This window comes from Protopterus annectens, chromosome 4.part0 (assembly GCF_019279795.1).
Source record: "Protopterus annectens isolate FY-2018-M chromosome 4.part0, PAN1.0, whole genome shotgun sequence".
In the NCBI taxonomy this organism is placed as follows: Eukaryota; Metazoa; Chordata; order Ceratodontiformes; family Protopteridae; genus Protopterus; species Protopterus annectens.
The window spans coordinates 1804784824-1804806577 of NC_056733.1; positions in this window are offsets into that span (position 1 = coordinate 1804784824).

A 21754-nucleotide genomic window follows, 5' to 3' on the forward strand; every position below is an offset into this window, starting at 1 on the left:
CTCTATGTAAGCTCTTCCAAGTATATGGTTTCCAGTAAAGTGATGATGTAGATTTTCTTGCATATTTTAAAGACATTTTTTTCTTTCTTTTTTTTTTTAGGAAAATCCTTCATTATTAACTTTCGTTGAATAATTCCCATAAGTCGAATCAAGGATGATAAACTTGATTCTTATAATCCTATGCATTTCAGATAAATAAGACATATTATTGACCATATGACTCAACACTGAAGAAAAATTACAAATTTTGGAATAGATTTTTTAAGCTGCTCTAAAGATGGTTTTGCTTTATCATTAATATATTCCTTATAAATTTTTATACTCAACCAGCGGTTGTTTTCTAAAATAAATTTGGCTAAAAGATAATCAGTTGAATGTGTTTTATTACTGTTCAGAAATTGATGCCAAAAATCAGATCATTATCTTTAATATCTAACATTTTACTTACATTAAATGATTCCAAATGTCCATTTGTATAGGCTATGGGAAATATAGAAATAACAATTCTTTAATTTTATAATTAGTGTTCGTAAATCTCTTGAAAGTAAGAATAATGTAATTAACAAAAGGAATGGAGACAAAATTATATCTATTATTTATGCAAAAACTTTTAGAACCGAATACATTTTATTAAAATCAAATTATAAATAAGAATCTACATCACATTTATTAGTAGTAATTAAGATTTTTTTCATGTATTGATTTCCAGCTTGAAACATATGAAGAATTCAGCCACTGAATTACAATTTTTATAACGACAGATTTAGCATAAAATTCAATATTAGGGAAGTCTATGCCACCTTCCTCCCAATTGTTTGCATGCCAGTCAAAAGATATTCTTGTTTTTTGTGGATGCATAAAAGTTTAAGAAGAATAGAATTTAGGTACTTTAAAACCTTTTTGGAAGACAGCATAATTAGCAACTGCATATAAAAGAAATGTTTTGATAAAATGTTGATATTAATCAATGTAATTCTGTCTTCCATTGTAAAAAACAATCTATTCCAGTTGTTAACTATTTTATTTAGTATATCAATTAAATAAGTATATTCACCAAAACCAAATCTTCTAATTGGGCATACTAGTAATTCATAAATATTTAATACACTAATTTTCCATATTAAAATCATTATAACTTTTAAAAAGATATTTTTATTAACAAGCAAAATTGTTGTTTTATTATGATTAAACATTAGTTTGTTGTTTTGAAGGCTGGCTACATTGTTACATTGGGTATTGGTCCACAGGTTGTTTATAGAAAAGGAAAAAACTATTAAACAATATTTTGAAAGTGGGTTTAATATGACAACTCTTCTTACCCACAAAAAGGCAGGGACACATAGATATGGGTTTTGTAAGCAATGCTTGGTGGGGAAAAAGGTTTTGGTCAACAAAATGCTGTTAAGGACACCATTTTGTTGTGATCACAGTTCAAATGGTATTTTCTATATGGCTTTATGCCAAGAATGTCCTTGTTTTTATGTTGGAAAGACCTAAAGGAAATTTTGTGAACATGTATACAAACACTTGTCAGGAAACAGAATGTCAACAATTCCCTTGCAAAACATATTTTAAAATATCCTGAACATAATTTTGCATTCATGGGTATTGATATGATAAGAGAAAATCCTAGAGGGGGCCATGGAAGGTTTTGCTTAAATATAAGGAATTGAGATGGCAAATTAAATCGAATGCATACAACTTTCTGGGCCTGAATGAGAGTGTTTTGATTAGTAATATTTTGAAACTGTGTTCTTATGAAGTATAATAAATTATGTATTTCTTGTTTTTTATTGTAGTGTGTACACTTATTTTGTATGTAAATGTATTTGAAACAAAGTGAATATGATATATGTGAATGGGGACTTTTATGAATGAAAACACAGGAGAAGTAGTGTTCTTAGATTGGCTATTTGACATCATGTGACTTGTTTGGAGGGTATTTAAATGTATTTGTTATAGGGGTTTTGTTTCAGAAGAAGTCTGTGTTAGAAACTTGATGAAAACACTTAAATTTATTAAATCTGTTGTGTTTTATTGTTCACAAAAGTGTGATTGAACTCGTTTTTTGTTTTTGTAACAAGTGTTACTTAGTTTTGTATTCAGTTCTGCGTTTAATGGTTGTCATTATTCAGCATATATTGAACCATTCTAAGAACACAGACACTCATAATATAAAAGCTTATGTCATGTTTATATTATTGAAATACATCTATTAAACAGTCAAATATCCTATAGTGTATTCAAACCAAGGTTTAAGATAATATGTTCAGTACAAACCCACTGCGCATTTCAAATTATGCTATCATTCATTTTAAATACAATAAAATTTAAGACACTCAAATCGTTAATTATAGTGATATTTACTATAGTAATATTATAACATTTCATTTCCTTCTTATTCTTTAGTCTTACAATGTTGTTAATTATTTAAAGGGTAAAGACTAAGCACCAATAAGAATAATATTATATTTCCCAATACCTTATACAACTTGATAATATCAGTGTCCAATATCAAGAGTATTCAATAGCATAATGTATAAGGTGTTTATCTATTATGAAAGAGAAAAAATGCTGTTTACCTGTCAGATAGTCTATGACAATGTATAAAGATAATCTCAACTATTAAATGCTTATAAAATCAAACAGACCTACATGTAATTCATATATAAAAGACAAAGGCCTGTTGCTTTGATAATAAACATTTAAAACATAAAACCTCAAAGAAGTAACAAGAAACCAGTGAAAATACATATACTAACACTCTAATATTCAAGGGATCTATACTTTTACTATATACAACAGCACAAATAATACATCTTAGAAGTATCAATTCCTTTTATGTTCTTATAGTAACCTACTTTTCTGCCATGTATATTAAAATATAATATCCTCATTAGAATATAATAACTATTTACTTTGTGATTTAAAATGAAGTCATTCAAACTTACTAAACACTTAGCATAACATTAATACATTACTTGTTTGTACATAAATATACAAAAATGGAATAAAAGCAACACATAATGAAACCTAAAACAATAATCCAGTCATAAATATAAAATAAATCTTCTTTTACTTAAGTTATCTTCGTTATGCTTGTTTGAACATTCTAAAGCAAATGCTTCTTGTTTCTGGAGAGGTAAAAAGTCAAGGAGCACTTCCGCTTGCACAATAGATCTAAAATAAAACCGGGCTGCTGCAGTGAATAAAAACAGGCTTGTGACTCTTTTTAAACAACTTTCTTTACATTTAACAATTTTACAGCAGGAAAATGACTTGTAAAACAGATATTTGCAATGAAATACAGTTTGTGATCATACAAGGTGAGCCTCGATTTAAATAAAGTAATTTATGGCATTTAATACACAACAAACTCAAATACTGTTATTGAGTGTGCTGGCACTGATGGTATTACATATAATACACTGAATCATACTAAGAATTCCAATACATGTATTAAGTAAACTAAAATGATTAACCCAAGTGCCTAGTTAAAAAAAAAGTTCAAATTAACTGCTGCAGTTAAACACATGCAACATAAAGAAAAGCAATTTACTTATTCAGAAGCCATCCTGAGATTTATAATGATTATATCTACTTAAGATAAATTAATGTAAAACAAATTGTATTTGTGTATTATTTAAAAAGATACATGTTTAATGCTAAAACACAAGCTGTTCCATTAATCGTTAACCACTACTACCAGAAAATTAAACAAGCTCAACGGACACAGGCAGCTATTATTCATAAGAAAATCACTCAGTTAAATGAACATATTTTACCTTGTGATGTGTGACATTCCCAAAAAGATGTTAAAGGCAATATTTAAGAGAAAACAAAATAAAACAGACAAATAAGATATATCATCAATTTTCCATAATTTTTCTTCTGTTTTTTTCTTTAGTTGTCCATCCATTTCTTGTTGCTTGTCTCTTCAAACTAGGCAGAGACCAGTCTATCTCATCAGTTTTATCTAAATGTTTTTTTTTTTTCTTCTGTGTAAACTCCAAACTTCTTCAAGCATGCTAAAGTTTCTTTGCCCTTCAGGAAGACAAACCTTAATTCTTGCTGGAAAGATCAGCTGAGATTTAATGTTCAGCTTCTTTAAACTCTTAATAAATGAAATACAGGTGTTTCTTTTAATCATCACAGAGGAAGAGGAATAGTCATTATCAAATCTGTTAATATGTCCCTTCATTTTTATTGGAGGGTTTGACCAATCTGTCTTTAGCACCAGATCTTTATCCTGACTTGAAAGGAATTTAACAATTGCTGATCTAGGAGAAAGTAGGTTGTTTATTTAGGGAAGAATTCGACAGAGACCTATGGGTTCTCTCAATGCCAAAAGGAAATGTTTCATGTAAAGTCAGAATTTCAGGTAACCAGTTGTTCAAAAATTGAATCATGTCCTTCTTCTTCCTCTGGGATTCCATTTATCTTGATGTTATTCCTTCTAGATGTAATTTCCAGGTCTTCTATTTTTTCCAAAAGCAAAGTATTCTGTTTTAGGACAAATTCTACATGGTTTTCATTCTCTGCCATCCTTCCATCCAAGTCATTCACTGCTTCCTCTATTGTTGAAATCTGTGCTAATTGCTTCTTAATAACTTTGTTTAATAAATCCATTTGTTTCTTACAATCTTTTTTTTTATATTGTCCATTTTGATCTCAAGCTTATCCATTTTAATTGAGATATCCTGGATGCTAGTTAGAATATATTGTACTTCCATCTTCATTAAGATATCCTGAGAAATAACTTTGAAGTGGCTCATATTTTCAAACCACTTATAAAACTTCTGACAGGATAGTGAATTAGAAAAATCTGCAAAGCTTGATTTTTCTCCCAGATACTATTATAGAATTAATTTAGATATTTAAAAATTATTCATGGAAAATTATTCTTCCAGTCTGTGATGTAAAGGCCCATCAGAATAACTGAAAAGAAGCAGAGCAAAAAAATTATGCTACTTATTGTTCACCATCCTAGGTATGCCATCCTGTACCTTTTTTAAGGCTTTGTTTCATCAGACTCTTTTACCGTCTGTTGTTTCACTGTTTCTCTCTTATCTATTCCAGCTTACCATCAGTGATATCTACTAAATCAGTAATTTCTTTCTCTTGATTTAATACTGCTGACATCTGTAAATTTGTCTTTTTTTCTAAACTCCATCTTCTGCAATGCTTTCCTTGAACACATTTTCGTTTTTTATCATTGTGCTCTGTTTCTAACTCAACTTTACGTTCTGATTCTACCTATTCTAAATCAGTTAGTGCTACTGTTTGTTCTGTATCAGTTTTTTTCCACTTCAGTTTCATTTGTGGGATCAAATGAGAAATCTACACATGGATGACTTATCTGTACAGTTTTCCTGTATTTTTTTACTGATTTTGTTTCTAGATTGCCCACTATCCTCACACACTGTGAACATCATTATTTGTCATGATTTGTCATTAGGTATGTGACACACACAGATGCCATAGGCAAAATTCAAAAGGTTGTTCCAAGTTAAACTCATTTTACCCCTTGAAGTAAACATTTCTGATTTAGACACAACCCTACCACAGTGCTATTCCATGAAAAGATACAGCACCACTATCGTCCATCTCTGTGGCCCACCACAAATGATAATGAGGCATTCTGGGTAACTATGCTAATTAGCCATGTGATCTCCCTTCAGGAATGCCTGCAGTAAGGCATATAAACAGTTGAGCAATTCAGAGAATCACTTGGCTGCATAACTTACTTTGGTCAACCATATTAATGAACATGGACAAAACCCTATGTTTATCCATTGCATTCAAAGGGTGGGATCCCATTATAGATAAGTGCTGGGGAGTTTACCATTAAGGTAGTGGTGGGAATATGTGTATGTGTGCATGTGTGTGGTGCATGGAGAGAAATGAGTGGCCTCAAGTGTGTGTGTGTGTGTGTGTGTGTGTGTGTGTGTGTGTGTGTGTGTGTGTGTGTATTTTAGACTATGTGCCTGTATAGTCACAACAGGTGGGTTAGTTAGGGGATAAGTTGTGTAGGTGTGTAAGTATATGTATACGTGAATGGCTGAGTGTGTCCAGGAGTTCAATCAGATGGACTGCGTGTGTATATGCGTGAATATTTGAATGTGTGTGAGGAGACTGTAATACCTTAAGATTCCCCTAGTCTTATTAGTAAATCATGACATATTGAAGGAGACAACAGACATCAGGGATACTCTTTAGACTGTGCCCTAAAGGCACATAAAAACCTAACAGAGCAACTTTTGCAGCACAAAAGACATGGAGCAAGAGGAAGAGTAGACATCATACCCGAAATTCACTTAACAAGATTTAAACCCTGCTTTCCTAACACATGTAAACAGCTCTGTAACAGAGTTCTGCTCTTCTTCACTACCACAAAACACCAGTGAGCATATTACGTATCTGTTTAAGTCTCAAAAGTTAAAGGGAAAGCAGTTACATACCATGCACTATTGGCACACAATCCAGCTTTTGAGTAGAGTGTCAGTCTTCCGAGTCACCATGGAGGCTAACATATTACCTTAAGCCTTAAAAATATCAAGTTAAAGTAAAAAAGAAGTAAATTCTGCATCCTTGACACAGAAAGTAACTTGTAAAGCCAAAGCCTTAACTCTCTACAGTAATTGAGAAGGCTGTATGTTACAGTGTATTTTTTACACAATAAGAAATATGTAACTCTAATGTTTGGCATTATTCACTGACTGCTGCAGATTGTGAGATACAAAGTACAAGGCATGGAAAAGAGGCAACATGAGGAGAGCTCTAGTTTTAAAACATTATTTGGACTCACCTAAGGTCTAGCATCACCATGCACTTTAAAACAATAAGAAGAGTAACACTTGAATATCTGGCATTATTGACTGACTGTAAGGATTCATGATATATGAGGGCAGGGATAAACATAAGAAGATACAATAAAGGCATTCTGTCAAACCAGAGACAAGGAAAAGGTATGCTGGTTTGTGTATGTATGTGTGTGTGTGTGTGTGTGTGTGTGTGTGTGTGTGTGTGTGTGTGTGTGTGTGTGTATGTGTGTGTGTGTGTGTGTGTGTGTGTGTGTGTGTGTGTGTGTGTGTGTGTGTGTGCGTGTGTGTGTGTGTGTGTGTGTGTGTGTGTGTGTGTGTGTGTGTGTGTGTGCGTGTGTGAGTGTGTGTGTGTGTGTGTGTGTCTGTGTGTGCATCTTAGTGTGTTTTACTGTGTCTGTATGACTATTTAAATGTGTATGGAAGAGTGAATGGGGTGTAGCTGTGCCAGTGCTATGCATGGGCCAGACCACAGTGGCTTCCACAGGAAAGTGCTGATTTACACTCACAGTAAATATAAGCAATTCAAAGACAGATATAGGAGGTCTTTCCTCACTGTGGCTGACATGTCTCTCAATCATATTTTTTGTGATAGCTGAAACAGACCCTTCTGGTAACAGCTTCTACCACTGGTGGTGAGTTTGTTCTGAATTCTCAGGCATGTTTTTAATTGATCCTTTTATTGAACAATCCCTCTTATTCCTTCAATACTGATAACAATAGAGATGCATGGCAATTCATTGCAACCTATTTTCTAAAATTTTTAAAAGTATCCAAATTTCCCATGCCTCCGTCCACATAGGTTCATAGATAGATACTAGCCTATTGTCTCTGGGGCCTATATAAGCCTAGCCAAAAAATTTCCCTGGCTTTCACCACCCAAGAAAATTATTTTCCTGTGCCCCTGTCAAGCAGTGCCGCAGAAGTGATCCCCGGGGTGAATTTTCTATTTCCCATCCAATCATCAAGATTTTTCTTAAAGATGGCCAATGAGGACCTTTGCTTGACAGGGATGGGTAGTTTGTTCCAGAGTATGGGAAGTCTCTGGGACAGGAATCTATCCCTCCAGCATGTTCTGTTTATTGTGGTAACAAGGTTTAGGTCCTTGGAGCATGTAGTTCAGAGAGATTGGGATTTCTTTAAGTGTAGCATGTCCAACAGCTCTGGGTTTGACATAGCTTTGTATGTTAGGCAGAGATCACCTCTGACTAGGCGATATGTGACAGAGCAGAGCTGGAGTTTTTTGAGATGGTCTGTGTATGGCATCTGTTTGAGGCTGGTAATCCTCTTAGTGAGGTATTTCTGTGGCCTTTCCAATTGCGTAGGTGTCTTGTGAGATACATGGCAAATGGGGCATTGTACTCTATAATGGGTATGATGAGGGATTAGTAGAGAGGAACAATAACCTCCTTTTTTCTAGAGGAGAACCCTTTTGTGATGAGGTGTGCCACTTAGAAGGATTTCCTGAATTCTGTGGTGATGTGGTTATCAAAGGAGATACTATTGTCCACCTGTGTCCCGTGGTCTCTTATCACACTTTCAGTGTTTAGTGAGCTAACGTCTATGTGGTTGTTCATGGGTACTGAGTTTTTCCCAAAGGGGATGACAATGCACTTCTTGGCATTGAGCTTGAGGCCATGAGTTTGACACCAAGCATCTGTCTTTGTGAGGCCCTTTTGTAGAATGTCTGCATCATTAGGTGATTCTATTATGGCTCCCAGTTTGCAGTCATCTGTGAACTTTGTTAGCCAAAGACCTTCTGTGTTGGCCTGCACTTCAGAGAAGTAGATGCCGAACAGGAGAGGATGCAGGACTGAACTCTGTGGTACTCCACTCATCACTGGTCTGAAGGCAGACTTGGAGTCAGCTACTTTTACTGTGTGGGGTCTGTTAGTGAGCCAGTTGGCCACCCATCTTGTGACATAGGGATTTATGCCCAGTTTAGTGAGTTTATCTATAATTCCAGAGTGGGGGATGGTATCGAAAGCCTTGGCAAGGTCAAGATAGGCTGTGTGCACTACCTTGCCCTCGTCTCTGGCTCTAGTGACTTATTCAAAGAAATCAATCAGGTTTAGTAGACATGATCTACCTTTTACAAACCCAAACTTAGTGGGGTCCAGGGTTTGTATATTACCTATGTCTTTGTTTATACGCTCCACAATGGTACGTTCCATGCCCTTGGAGACCAGGCTCATCAGGGGGCAGTAGTTTCTGGAGTCCATGGTGGCACCCCCTTTGTGGAGTAGGATAATCATTGCTGTGCACCATTCAGTAGGCACATAGCCAGAGGTGAGGCTATGATTGAACATGGTGCTTAGGTGGGGTGCCAGTTTGTTCTGTAGTTCGTGCAATATGCAGCCTGGGATGTTTTCAGGTCCCACGGATGCTGTGTTCTTGGCTTTGGAGAGTGTGGTCTTTACTTGTTCATCCGTGATTACAGGGGCTTTGCATTCCACCAGTATTAAATAGGGCCCTTTGAAAGGTGAGAGGGGGGTAAAGTTAGCACTGAACCTATCTGCCAGGATGTTGGCAATATCGGTTAGTTCTGTATATTTAGTGCTATTGTGTTGTAGCTCAGAGCAGATCTGAGTATTGCCATTGAGATTTTTGACATAGCTGTAGAATGCTTTGTGATTGTCTTTGGAATCAGTGGTGATTTTATTTCCATAACTGGCTTTGGAGGATTTTATGAGGGATCTCAGCTTCTTGCCGAGGCTGACCAGGCAGTTCCTCCAATCTTGGGATTTTACTCTTTTTTTGCAACAGCTTCTTCCTTCTGTTGTAGAGTTTGTTTATGGCAGGGGATCACCAGATCGGCTTCCTTTTTTTTGAGGATAGCGTCTTGGTTATGCTGGGGATGGCACAATTCATGCACTCGTGTATGTGCTTATACAGTGCACTTGTGTAAGATTCAGCAGTCATACCTTTATTTTTTGTCTGCATGGGTGTCATGAAGTTTGCCACTTCTGTATTAAAACGCATGAAGTTGGCTTTGAAGTAGTTTTTGATGGTGGTTTCCTTAATGGGAGGTGGGGGTGGGAAATGGATGTCTAAAGTGATTAGCTTGTGGTCAGATCTGACCAGCGAGGAGTTGACCTCTGGCATGGAACACCGGTTACCTATATTGGTAAAGACCAGGTCCAGGATATTGCTGCCCCTGGTGGGGATGTGGACAAGCTGATCCAAGGTGTTGGAATTTATGCATTCCAGAAAACATTAAGTGAATTAGTTGGTACATGAGTAGTTTTCCCATTTGATGGTGGGGTAGTTGAAATCTTCCATAATTAAGGTATTGGGTTGTACCTTAATATTTTCCAGTATCTTAAGAAATGAAGAGTGGGAATCCTGGGGCATGGTGGGGGATCTGTAGCAAGCAAAAAACCTGGATTGGAGTCTTGCCCAATGTTAGTTGCACTTAGATAATTTCGGATGCATTATGTTGAGCAACTAGCCTGGAGGTATGGATATCCTTAATGAATATGGACACGCCTCCGCCTTTAGTGTTTCGGTCCAGGTTAGGTGGCTGAAAGATGTGGTATCTCTTTCATCAATGTTTATTTATTTATTTATTTTACATTTGTTAACCGGGCTAGTCTAGCTGGATATATTTCCATTTTCAGTAGAGGCCCGGGGAGAAAAGCTCCACATATAGAGATTACAGATTACAGACTGGTAGGACTTAGACAAGGAATATTGTTATCCAAACAAGAGTAGGAGTTAAAAATTTCTAGACAATCTAAATGCAATCATAATGAATATTATTACATAGTTTAAAAACAAGGAAACAAAAAATGTCCCTCTTTACACTGTATATAATCTGACAAGTGCTCCAAAAATTCATCTTCTTTAATAATGTGAGTTCTGAATTGCATCAGCAATTGTTTCTGTGAATTCACATTCATATTAATAAAACAATAACCTGAGCAAGCCTTTGTACTGTTCTTTTTTGCATATTGTTAGAAAATACTTTATCATGGAAAATTACTCAAACATGAACTAACAAAAATTTTTCTCTCGATATATTAAACAGGGAATGTCTTGAGCTTTAATACCTAAACTCACTGCCTTATTGCTCCAAATGACCAAATAATGTGTTCTTCTAATGTTTACTGCTCATTTTGATTTATGTCTGTTATATACAGTATCTGTATTTCACTGTGGTGGAGTCACTGTTGCATACATTTTCTCACTAGTAAATGTCTAAGTATCTATTTCTGTTCTATGGTGATGTTATAAAGCTCTGTTCTCTACTCTTTCATTTGTCACATTACAGTTCCTTCATTAATTGTAACAACCCTGTTTAACCCTGTTTACACTTTGCAGATTATTACCCTTTTCCACTATACTAGCATATCTCTCAACAAGATTGTTATTCTGACCACATTTCACCATTATATCAGCATATAAAACTGATGCATAAACCACTGGCTCCTTATTTTTAAATATACCATCTAAAGATACATTATCCATAACAGCCTACGCCATCCTTTATTATCTTTGCACATTCTAGCTTTATTACTAAGGCATTTCCAATACTCTGTATAGCCATCTGTACCAAAGTTTCATATACAACTTATCCTCACTAACATTCTACCTATTTGCATTACTCCTATGTAGTACAGAGATATATTTGCAAAAAACATATGATGCACTCTTAAAATTCCACTACAAAATGTTCAGCTTTGTAGCTTCAGCTGTTGATTATGCAAAAGAATATTGCTAACTTTGTATAGGCAGCATAAACCAAGTGGTCCTAATCAAAAGTAGAAATACTGGGGAAAATAAAAATAAACCAGCTAGGTGAAATGTCAACATTAATCATCTTTATAATAAAAGACAAATTCTAATTAAGCCAAAATCCAGCCAAATTAAAGGCTGCATCAAAAAAAAAAAACACAAAAAAATCTGAGAGGTATATAGCAGAGATCAAAGAGGGAAATTAATTAAAATTAGCTTACAAAGACAAATATAGTCATAAATCCAACTACATATGAAAATTAATAAATCACGCTCAGCATTGCACTGAATTAAGTCATAATGATATCGCCCATCATGACCCTAAAGATATTGCTAATATACTTGCACATAACTTTAATGCTAATTTCACACCAGAAATAATTATTGAAGTTCTAAAAACTCCTGAATCCCTTCTTTACCAAAAGATTTTTATGTTACCTATCCTAACTGTGCACTACTAAGCTAAAATACCACCAATGTAGGCCACAACAATATACACGGTTGCTTAATTAACAGCAACAAAGCCACTCTCACTGAACTTATCCTAAAACTAACTTAAATATAACCACAGGCTATTTTCCTGATGTGTGGAAAACAGCCGTCTTTTGCCATAGGTTCACAGGCTCATAGATGCTTACTAGGATTATACCTCTTAACTGTCCAGATTTTTGCCTCATATTTTAAGCATGTTCCTCATAACATTTGTGGTTTTCTGGCAAATCTCTTGGATGATCTGAGGACTGAAGTCACCAAATTATGACATACATTTGTGTTTCAGTCTTCAAATCCTCCAAAAAATGTATGTTAACACAATCATGTTACTCTTGTAGCTTTCTAATTTTATAAGAGCAATTCTTAGAATTTGTTCCTATTTTTGGGCTTTTCTCACCCCATTTTTTCAATCTTTTCATGATGTATTGCTCTAAGAGGTTGAGGGATATGACTAGGATAACGACTTCAAGGTTTTTTTTAAGCCTAGCCATGCATCCAAAATCTTTTCAGGTTCTGATACCCTTGATAAGTGTGAGCAGTGGCTTAAGAGATGAAACATTTACAAGCAGGGGCCTAGGAGATGAAAGATTTACATACTGCCTGTATCCATTTCAGACATGGGTGCCAAACCAGGGATGAATTTCCTGCTACCCATCCAATTGTCCAAGTTAAACTTGAGTTGAGTTAGGGAGGAACTCTGCTTAACACGGATTGGGAACCTGTTCCAGAAAAGGGGTAGTATCTGGGATGCACACCTGTCTCTCTAGCAGGTCCTATTTATATCACAAGAAGATTTTACATCTTTAGAATGGGTACTTTTGATGCTCTTTGCCTGCAGATATGCAGGAGGTTCATCAGGGTGGGGTTTGACAGTGCCTTGAATGCCAGGGATAGATCTCCCCTCAACAGCCTGTAAGAGACAGAATACAGTTTGGGCCCTGAGGTGGTCTGTGAATAACATGTTACTTGCACCTTGTGTTCTTTTAGTGGGGAACCTCTATGGACATTCCAATTGTTGGATATGCCTGATTAGGTCCAAACCAAACGGGACATTGTACTCAATAATAGATCTGAAGAATGCCAAATAAAGTGGAACAATTACTTCCTTGGATCTAACTGCTATACCTATGTTTATAAGTTGCATAACATAAAATTATTTCCTCACTACTGTAGGCACGTGATGGTCAAACCCTAGATTACTGTCTGTATGTATCTCCAAGTCCCTGACTACTGGGTCAGCTCTTAGGGGAGTGTTGGCACATAAGGCAGCTGTTTAATCTCAGCCTTACCACAGGATACGTGCCCAAGGAGTGGCGTACGGCAACTGTGGTCCCACTCCACAAAGGCGGTGCCTCTACGGACCCTGGTAATTACCACCCCATAAGCTTAACAAGTCTAGTCTGCAAAGCTATGGAGAGGATCATAATGGAGCTCATAAACAAAGATATAGGGGACTTGCAGACATTGGACCCGACCCAGTTTGGCTTCGTCAAGGGCAGATCATGCCTTTTGAACTTGGTCGACTTCTTCGAAACAGTCACCAAGGCCATTGATGAGGTAAAGGCAGTCCATACAGCCTACCTTGACCTTGCAAAGGCTTTCGACACAATACCCCACTCGGGTATTGTAGAAAAACTTACCAGCTTAAATGTAAACCCATATGTCACAAGATGGGTTGCAAACTGGCTAAAGGACAGAACCCACAGGGTTAGAGTTGCTGGCTATGTCAGACTCCAAGCCAGTCACAAGTGGTGTCCCACAGGGCTCGGTCCTTGGCCCCTATTGTTCGGCATCTACTTCTCAGAAGTACAGGCCAACATGGGAGGACTTTGGCTGACAAAGTTTGCAGGCGACTGCAAACTGGGCCATAGTGGAAAGTGCATCGGACACGCATATCCTTCAGAAGGGACTCACGGAAACAGATAGCTGGTGCCAGAGCCATGGCCTGAAGTTAACGCCAAAAATGTATAGTCATACCCTTCGGGAAAAACAAGGTAACCCCAAGCTACCATATAGGTGGCAATCCACTAAGCACAGAAGAGGTTATCATGGACCTGGGGACCCAGGTTGACAGTGGCCTTTCTTTTGACACTCACGTTGCTAAAGTGGTTAGAAAGACCTTCTACATTGCCCACCTGATCATGAAGGGATTCACATCCAGATCTAGTGAGGTCATTGTTCCCTGTACTCTTCACTTATCAGACCAATGATCGAGTACAATGCCCCATTCGGGATGTATCTCACCCGACATCTGCAGCAATTGGAGAGACCCCAAAAGTTCCTCACCAAAAGGATAAAGGGACTCCAAAATCTGTCATATGCTGCAAGATTGAAGAAACTCCAGCTCTATTCAGTCGCATACCGTCTGCTCAGAGGTGACATGTGCCTGACATACAAGGCCATGTCAAACCCGGAATTAATGGACATGCTCCACCTCAAAAAATCCAAATCCAACAAAACCACTAGAGCAAGCGACTTAAACCTTAGCACGGGTATAAATAGGATGTGCTGGAGGGATAGATTTATCACTCAGAGACTCCCTATGCTGTGGAATAAAATCCCGGTTCATGTGAGGCAGAGCACCTCGCTGGCTCTGTTCAAGAGAAATCTTGACCTGTGGATGGGAGATTGTAGGTTTACCCCGGGAATCATCTCTGTGTCACTGCTAGACAGAGGCACAACAAACTAATGGGTACAGTATTTTTTCATATAAGGGGTGGCATAAGCCACAAAACTTTGGTCTAGGCTTATAAATGCCTTAGGGCAGATAGCCTAGTATAAACCTATGAACCTATGAACCTATGACAGTTAGCAGGGATGGATGACTTGCTGATGGTTACTATTATACATTTCTTGGCATTTGGTTTTAACCCATAGCTCTGACACCAATTATTTCTCTGTGTCAACCCTTCCGGCAGAGCATTTGTGTCAGAGGAAGATTCTATGACTGCTCCTAATTTGCAGTCATCTGCACTTTAGTCAGCCAGAGGGTATTGAAATTGTCCTTGACTTCAAAGAAGTAAATGCCGAAAGGAAGCAGTTCCAGGACCAATCCTTGAGGGACTCCTTTTGTGACTGGCCTCTTTGCTGAGGTGGCCTCACCAATTCTAACTTTCTGGGTCCTGTCTGTGAGCCAGATGGCTCTTCACCAGTTGACATAAGAGTTTTTAGGTTCATAGGTTCATAGGTAGGTACTAGGCTATCTGCCCAAGGGCATTTATAAGCCTAGCCAGAGTGTGTCAGCTTTCCCCACCCCATTGATTAATTAACTGAGCCTCTGTCAAGAAGAGCCAATGAAGTGATCCCAGGGGTGTATTTTCTGTTACCCATCCACTCATCAAAGCTTCTCTTGAAGAGTCTTAGTGAGGGGCTCTGCCTAAAGTAGTTAGGAAGTTTGTTCCAAAGTATGGGGAGTCTCTGTGACAGGAATTTATCTCTTCAGCATGTTCTATTTATTGTTATGGTGAGGTTTAGCTCACTAGAGCGAGTGGCTCACAGTGACTTGGATTTCTTTAGGTGGAGCATGTCCATCAATTCTGAGTTGGACATGGCTTTGTAAGTCAGGCAGAGATCACCTCTGAGTAAGTGATATGCCACTGAGTACAGACGGAGTTTTTCCAGTAGGGCTGCCTAGGACATATGTTTGAGGCCAGTAATCTTCTTGGTGAGGTACTTTTGTGGTCTTTCCAGCTGTTGGAAGTGTCTTGTGAGGTACATCCCAAATGGGGCATTGTACTCTATGATGGGTCTGATAAGTGTTGAGCAGAGGGGCACTATAACCTGTTTATTTCTAGATGCGAACCCTTTAGTAATTAGATGGGCTACATAGAAGGATTTCCTAACTACTTTGGCAATATGATTGTCAAAGGAGAGATTACTATCTACCTGGGTCCCCAGATCAGTTATTACCTCTTCTGTATTAAGGGGGCTGCCACCTATATGGTAATTCATGGGTGTTTTGTTTTTCCCAAACGGGATGACTATACATTTTTTGGCATTTAGCTTGAGACCATGACTTTAACACCAGGTGTCCATCTCAGTAAGGCCCTTTTGGAGGATGTCCGTGTCAGCCGGAGAGTCAATTATGGCTCCCAGTTTGCAGTCATCAGTGAACTTTATTAGCCATAGTCCTCCTGTGTTTAGCTGTACTTCTGAGAAGTATATGCCTAACAGTAGGGGTCTGAGGACCGAGCCTTGTGGGACACCACTTGTGACTGGTTTGGAGTCGGACCTGGAGCCTTTTATTCTTACCATGTGAGTTCTGTTTGTAAGCCAGTTGGCAACTCATCTTGTGACACAGGGTTTTATGTTCAGGCTGGTGAGTTTTTCTATAATTCTCAAGTGGGGAATGGTGTCAAAAGCCTTGGCAAGGTCAAGGTAGGCTGTGTGAACTACCTTCCCCTCATCTGTGGCCTTGGTGACTGTCTTGAAGAAGTCAACCAGGTTTAGTAGGCATGATCTGCACTTAACAAAGCCAAACTGGGTCGGGTCAAGTGTTTGGAGGTTCCCAATGTCTTTGTTAATGAGTTCCATGATGATGCGCTCCATAGCCTTGCAGACAAGGCTAGTCAGGCTTATGGGATGATAGTTACCAGGGTCAGTTGTGACCCCTCCTTTGTGGAGCAGAATAACCGTTGCTGTGTACCATTCTATGGGCACGTAGCCTGTGGAGAGGCTGAGGTTGAACAGTGTGTTTAGGTGGGGGGTTAGTTAATTCTGTAGTTTATGCAAGACGTAGCCTGGGACACCATCTGGCCCCATTGATGCTGTGCTTTTGGCTTTTGAAAGGGCTGTTTTCACCTGTGTGTCTGTGATTTCTGGGACACTACACTTTTCTGGTATTGTTGTGGGCCCTTTTGGGCGTGAGAGGGGGGGGTGAAGTTTGCACTGAATCTATCTGCCTGGATGCTGACAATATCAGTAGGTTCAGTATATTTTTTACTATTTTGCACTAGCTCAGAGCATATCTGTGAGTTGCCACTTAGATTCTTGACATAGCTAAAGAAGGCTTTGGGGTTATCTTTTGAATCCTTCGCTAATTTTCTTTCGAATTTAGCCTTGGATGATTTTGTGAGGGCTCTTAGTTTCTTACTGATACTGATCAGGGATGTCTTTCCTTCTTGGGATTTGCTTTTTTTCTGAACTAGTTTCCTCCTATTGTATAGCCTGTTTATGGCAGGGGTCCGCCAGACTGGTTTCCTTCTCTTAGGGGAGTGAGTCTTGGTTTTGCAAGGGATGGCATGATCCAAGCATCCTTGTAGGTGCTCCTAGAGTGCAATTGTAAAGGTTCTTACATTTTGGACACTGTTATCTTTTAGAGTGGGGGCTGTGAAACTTGCTACCTATGTCTTAAGTAAGGTGAATTTGCTATAGAAAAGTTTTTCACTGTGGTTTCCTTGGTTGGGGGTGGTGGTGTGTTGTTGACATCCAGAGTGATTAGTTTATGGTCTGATCTAACCAGTGACGGGTTGACCTCAGGTGCGGAACACCTATCGCCCATGTTGGTGATGACCAGGTCCAATATGTTTTCACCTCTGGTAGGGGAGTTTACCAGCTGATCCAGGGCATTTGAGTTGATAAATTCCAAGAAGTGCTGGACCTGGGAGTTTGTACTTGAGTAGTTTTCCCACTTAATGGTAGGGTAATTCATATCACCCAATATCAGGGTGTTCGGTAGGACCTTCATGTTTTCCAGTGTCTCCAGAAAGGTGGAGTGGTGGCCCTGGGTCATGGAGGGTGATCTGTAGCAGGCCACAATTTGCATTGCAGATTTGCCCGATGTTAGTTGCACATAGATGATCTCAGAGGTATCATGCTGCACCACTAACCTGGAGGTGTAGGTATCCTTGATGAATATGGATGCACCCCTTCCTTTTGTGTTTCGGTCCATGTTCTGTGGCCAAAATGTGCGGTATGAGTTGTAGCCCGGTAGTGCTGGGGTGCTCTGTAGAGCCTTGAACCAGGTTTCAATTACTGCACAGATGTCGATGTTCTTCATACTGAGGAGTGCTTTGAGCGCATGCATTTTGAGATTTAAACTCCTGGCACTGAGTAACATAACTTTCAGTTTTTTGTTAATTGTGCTGTTTACAGAGGTGGGTTTGACTTTTGAGCCTTGCCTAAAAAAGGCACTATGGGGGTAGCAAGAGCTTTGGCCAGTATTTGAAAGCCTAGAGGTGACAGGTGTAAGCCGTCTCTTGCGAAACAACGAGGCTTGTTGAGCATGTTGTCCCAGGCTGACAGACACTTGATCACCTTTGAATGACACCAGAAGCTTAGCCAATTGTTGAAATTGATCATTGTTTTCTTTATACTGTGGTATCATTCTTGGTGAAGGCAGGATGCTACTCAGGGTCAGGGTCATATGGTCCTGGGCTACATGATCAGAGAGCTCTTCCATGTCTCTTTTCATGTAGTCCAGAGAGGTACATCTCGGTTCATTCACACCAACATGAACAATGACAGAGTCATATTTGTACTTGTTCTGGACTTACCTGAGTGCTTGTGTTATGTAGTGGATTCTGGCTCCCGACAGGCAGCTAACAGTAACCTTCCCCTTGTCCAGCCTAGTGAGTGGGACATCAGTGTGCCTGACTATAGAGTCACCTATTACTAGTGTGTTAGGTATGTTATTTCGCCTTAAGGGCTGTGATTGTGTAGCACACTGATTTCGAGTTTTATGTGTTGTCTGGTTTGTGATGGGAGATGCAGGTTTTTTGGGTGTCTGCTTTGGAGGTCTCTGATATTTTTGCAGGTTTTTATTTAGAGCCTCCAAGTATGATTTCATGTATTTATGTGTATTTTTTGTCAGTGCTGGTTTAGTATGTCTATGTGAGGCTGTAGGTGTGGTGCAAGTGTTAACCTTCTCCTCATGACTGCCTGTTCCAGTCTTGGGTGGAGAGAGTTTAGCCTCTAGTTTAGCTATATAATTGCATCTATCACATATGTTAATGTTTTGTGGTAGGAGGAGAGGGTTCTCTATGTACATGAGGCAGTTGTAACATTGCCTCAGGATACCCAGGTTCACCAGCTGGACTGGAGAGTTTACCTGAAATTGCCCTTTGGTCATGCCTGAATAGTAGGGCGAGCTGCTTAGTCGCTTGGTTGGTGAGGGGTAAATAATGAGCCTTGCCCTGCTGGGCAATTAAGTGTCGGGGTATATTAGTGCTTGCTATTAGGTCTGAGAAAGTTCTGGATTGTAGGATGCTTTTTAAGTACTTAGGTTGAGAGTCAGACTACTTTCAAGGGAAAAACTGAAAAGGAGACTTGGTGGAGCCGGGAATAAATTAGCCCTACCTAACCGGTGCTGCCCGGATGTGCAAAACCGTGAAACACGGTTTTTACAGCAGGGAAATGAAAGAGATAGAAATTAGCCCAAAATGGCCTATAAACTACTAACTTCTGGGCTGGAAGCACTCCTCCAGGGACAGATGGCTGCTCAAAGCTCCCTCTCTCACAGGTGAACAGAGAAACCTCCTTCTATCCAAGTAAGGTATGGGCAACTCAGAAACTTGTAACACAGCCCTGAATTCAGCACTAGCATGAAAACTGGACTATACTAGCTTAGAAAAGTGGGAAACAAGGAAACATTTTTTTAAAAGATAAGGCAAAAACAGTAAAAAATACACTTAAAATAGCTTTAAACAACTGCAAACAGTACAAAATACACTTAAAACAGCTTTAGATGACTGCAAGCAATCAGAAAAGGCTTTTAAACAAATTACCCAATTAACCAGTAATAAATCCTCAAAACTGAACCCTGTTCCTGTAGTCTTTAATCAGACAAGTTCTAACTGCACTCTCCTGCCACTAGGGTGCAGGGGAACCTTCTCCAAAAAAGAAGGCCTGGATTAGTGCTCAAGTTATACAAACAAAGCTAGATTCAGCAGGCCTGAATCTAGTTTATGCGACAGCAAATAAGGCACACCAATTTCAGTAAGAAACAGTTCAAATATGCAGGCACTAGAAGCCTCTAACCAGAAATTTCCAGCTCAGAAGAGCAGAGCCCAGCCTCTCCTCCCACAACAGTGCAGACCACAAACCTTCTTAATGTAAAATGACTGGCCTGAAGCCCAAGTACTTAAACCAGAACTAATACACTTTTAGAATAACAAACACTGAGCCTTCAATCAGCAGTTCCCAACTTAGAAGGATGTAAGCTACCTGTCCTGCCACAACAGTGCAGACCACAAACCTTCTTAATGTAAAACAACTGGTCTGAAGCCCAAGTGCTTAAACCAAAAGGCTTAGAATGATAGTTGCACCAAGCAGTAATAAATACAATTGAGTATTTTTAAGATGACGCAAAATAAAGTAATAAAGTAGAAAGAAACACAAATGCAGTAAAAGCAGATGAATAAAGTGCAATTTTTTTTTTTTGAGTGAGCAAATCAGATGGGCCCAGGAGGAGTATCCAAATGCAAATTTACAAGAGGGGCAGGCAGTTTCAAAGCCACCAAGATTAACACTAAAACAAAAGCATGGAGGGTGGGTGGGGAACTAACTGAAAAAAACAGAGCCACAACTTCCTGCTAGATAGTATTCAGTGCAACACAAATAAATCAATTTAAATGCTGTATTATTGAAAAAAGTGCAGATAAAGGTTTACTTAAATTCACTTATACATCCAGTTGATTGCAGGTAGGTCTTAGCCGGCCAAAGCTCAGAGTTTAAGCAGAAATTAATCCAAAATGTACCACTTATATAAGGCAGAAACCGAATATCAATGAATGAAACTACCCCCACTTATCACTGGCTGTGCAGAAATTCTAACAAGCACTAAATTCTAACAAGCAATGTGGTGGGTGATTTGCATTCATACTCTATGGAATACAGTGGGATGGCCAATAAATTTAAATAGCTGAAGAAGAGTGATTTCATAAAATGATAATTTTGCTCTTACTTGCAATACGCAATGAAAGAGGAGAGTGAGGGAACCGTGTGATCAAATTAACATAAGGGCCAAGCAACTAGAAAGACAATTAAGTTTAAAAACACAACAGCATGAGGGTGTAAGGGTAAGGGAAAACGCTCACATAAAAGTACACCTAATGTCAATCAGGTTGTCACTAGTACATATGCTGCATCCATCACACACAATTCAAAGCAGACATGTAGACCCACATATGCTGAGGCACTTAAATTTAACCTTCCTAAACCACAAAGACCTCCTAGACAAAGTACACATAGCAAATACCCTCAGCAACCCCAAATGCATTCTTTCAAAACAACACCCACATCAACACATAGAGCCACAACTCATTGACCCTCTACCACTAAGCCCATAAGGCAAGCCACCACATGATCCAACATTCTTTTCATTGGAGACTCCATCATGAGACACAATGATGTCCCTCTCACTAGACTGAGTAAGGAGAAAGTCATGATCAGTTGTTTATCAGGGCCTAGGATCTGCCACATTACGATTGCACTCAGGACATTGGACCACAAGTACCAGTATAACTCAATCGTAATCCATGTGGGGGTAAATGACCTGAGACATACCTCCCTGGACTATATGAAGAGAGACATCATGGAGCTTTCAGAATATGTGTCTCAGGCTGGTATAAGCCTAGCATTGAGCAACATTTTACCTTCTCAAAGGATAATGCTACAATACAAACAAAAGATGATTGACTTTGACTGGCTTAGTTTCTGCTGTCATTCTAAGGTGGTGCAATATTTGTCATCTTGGAAGGAGATGG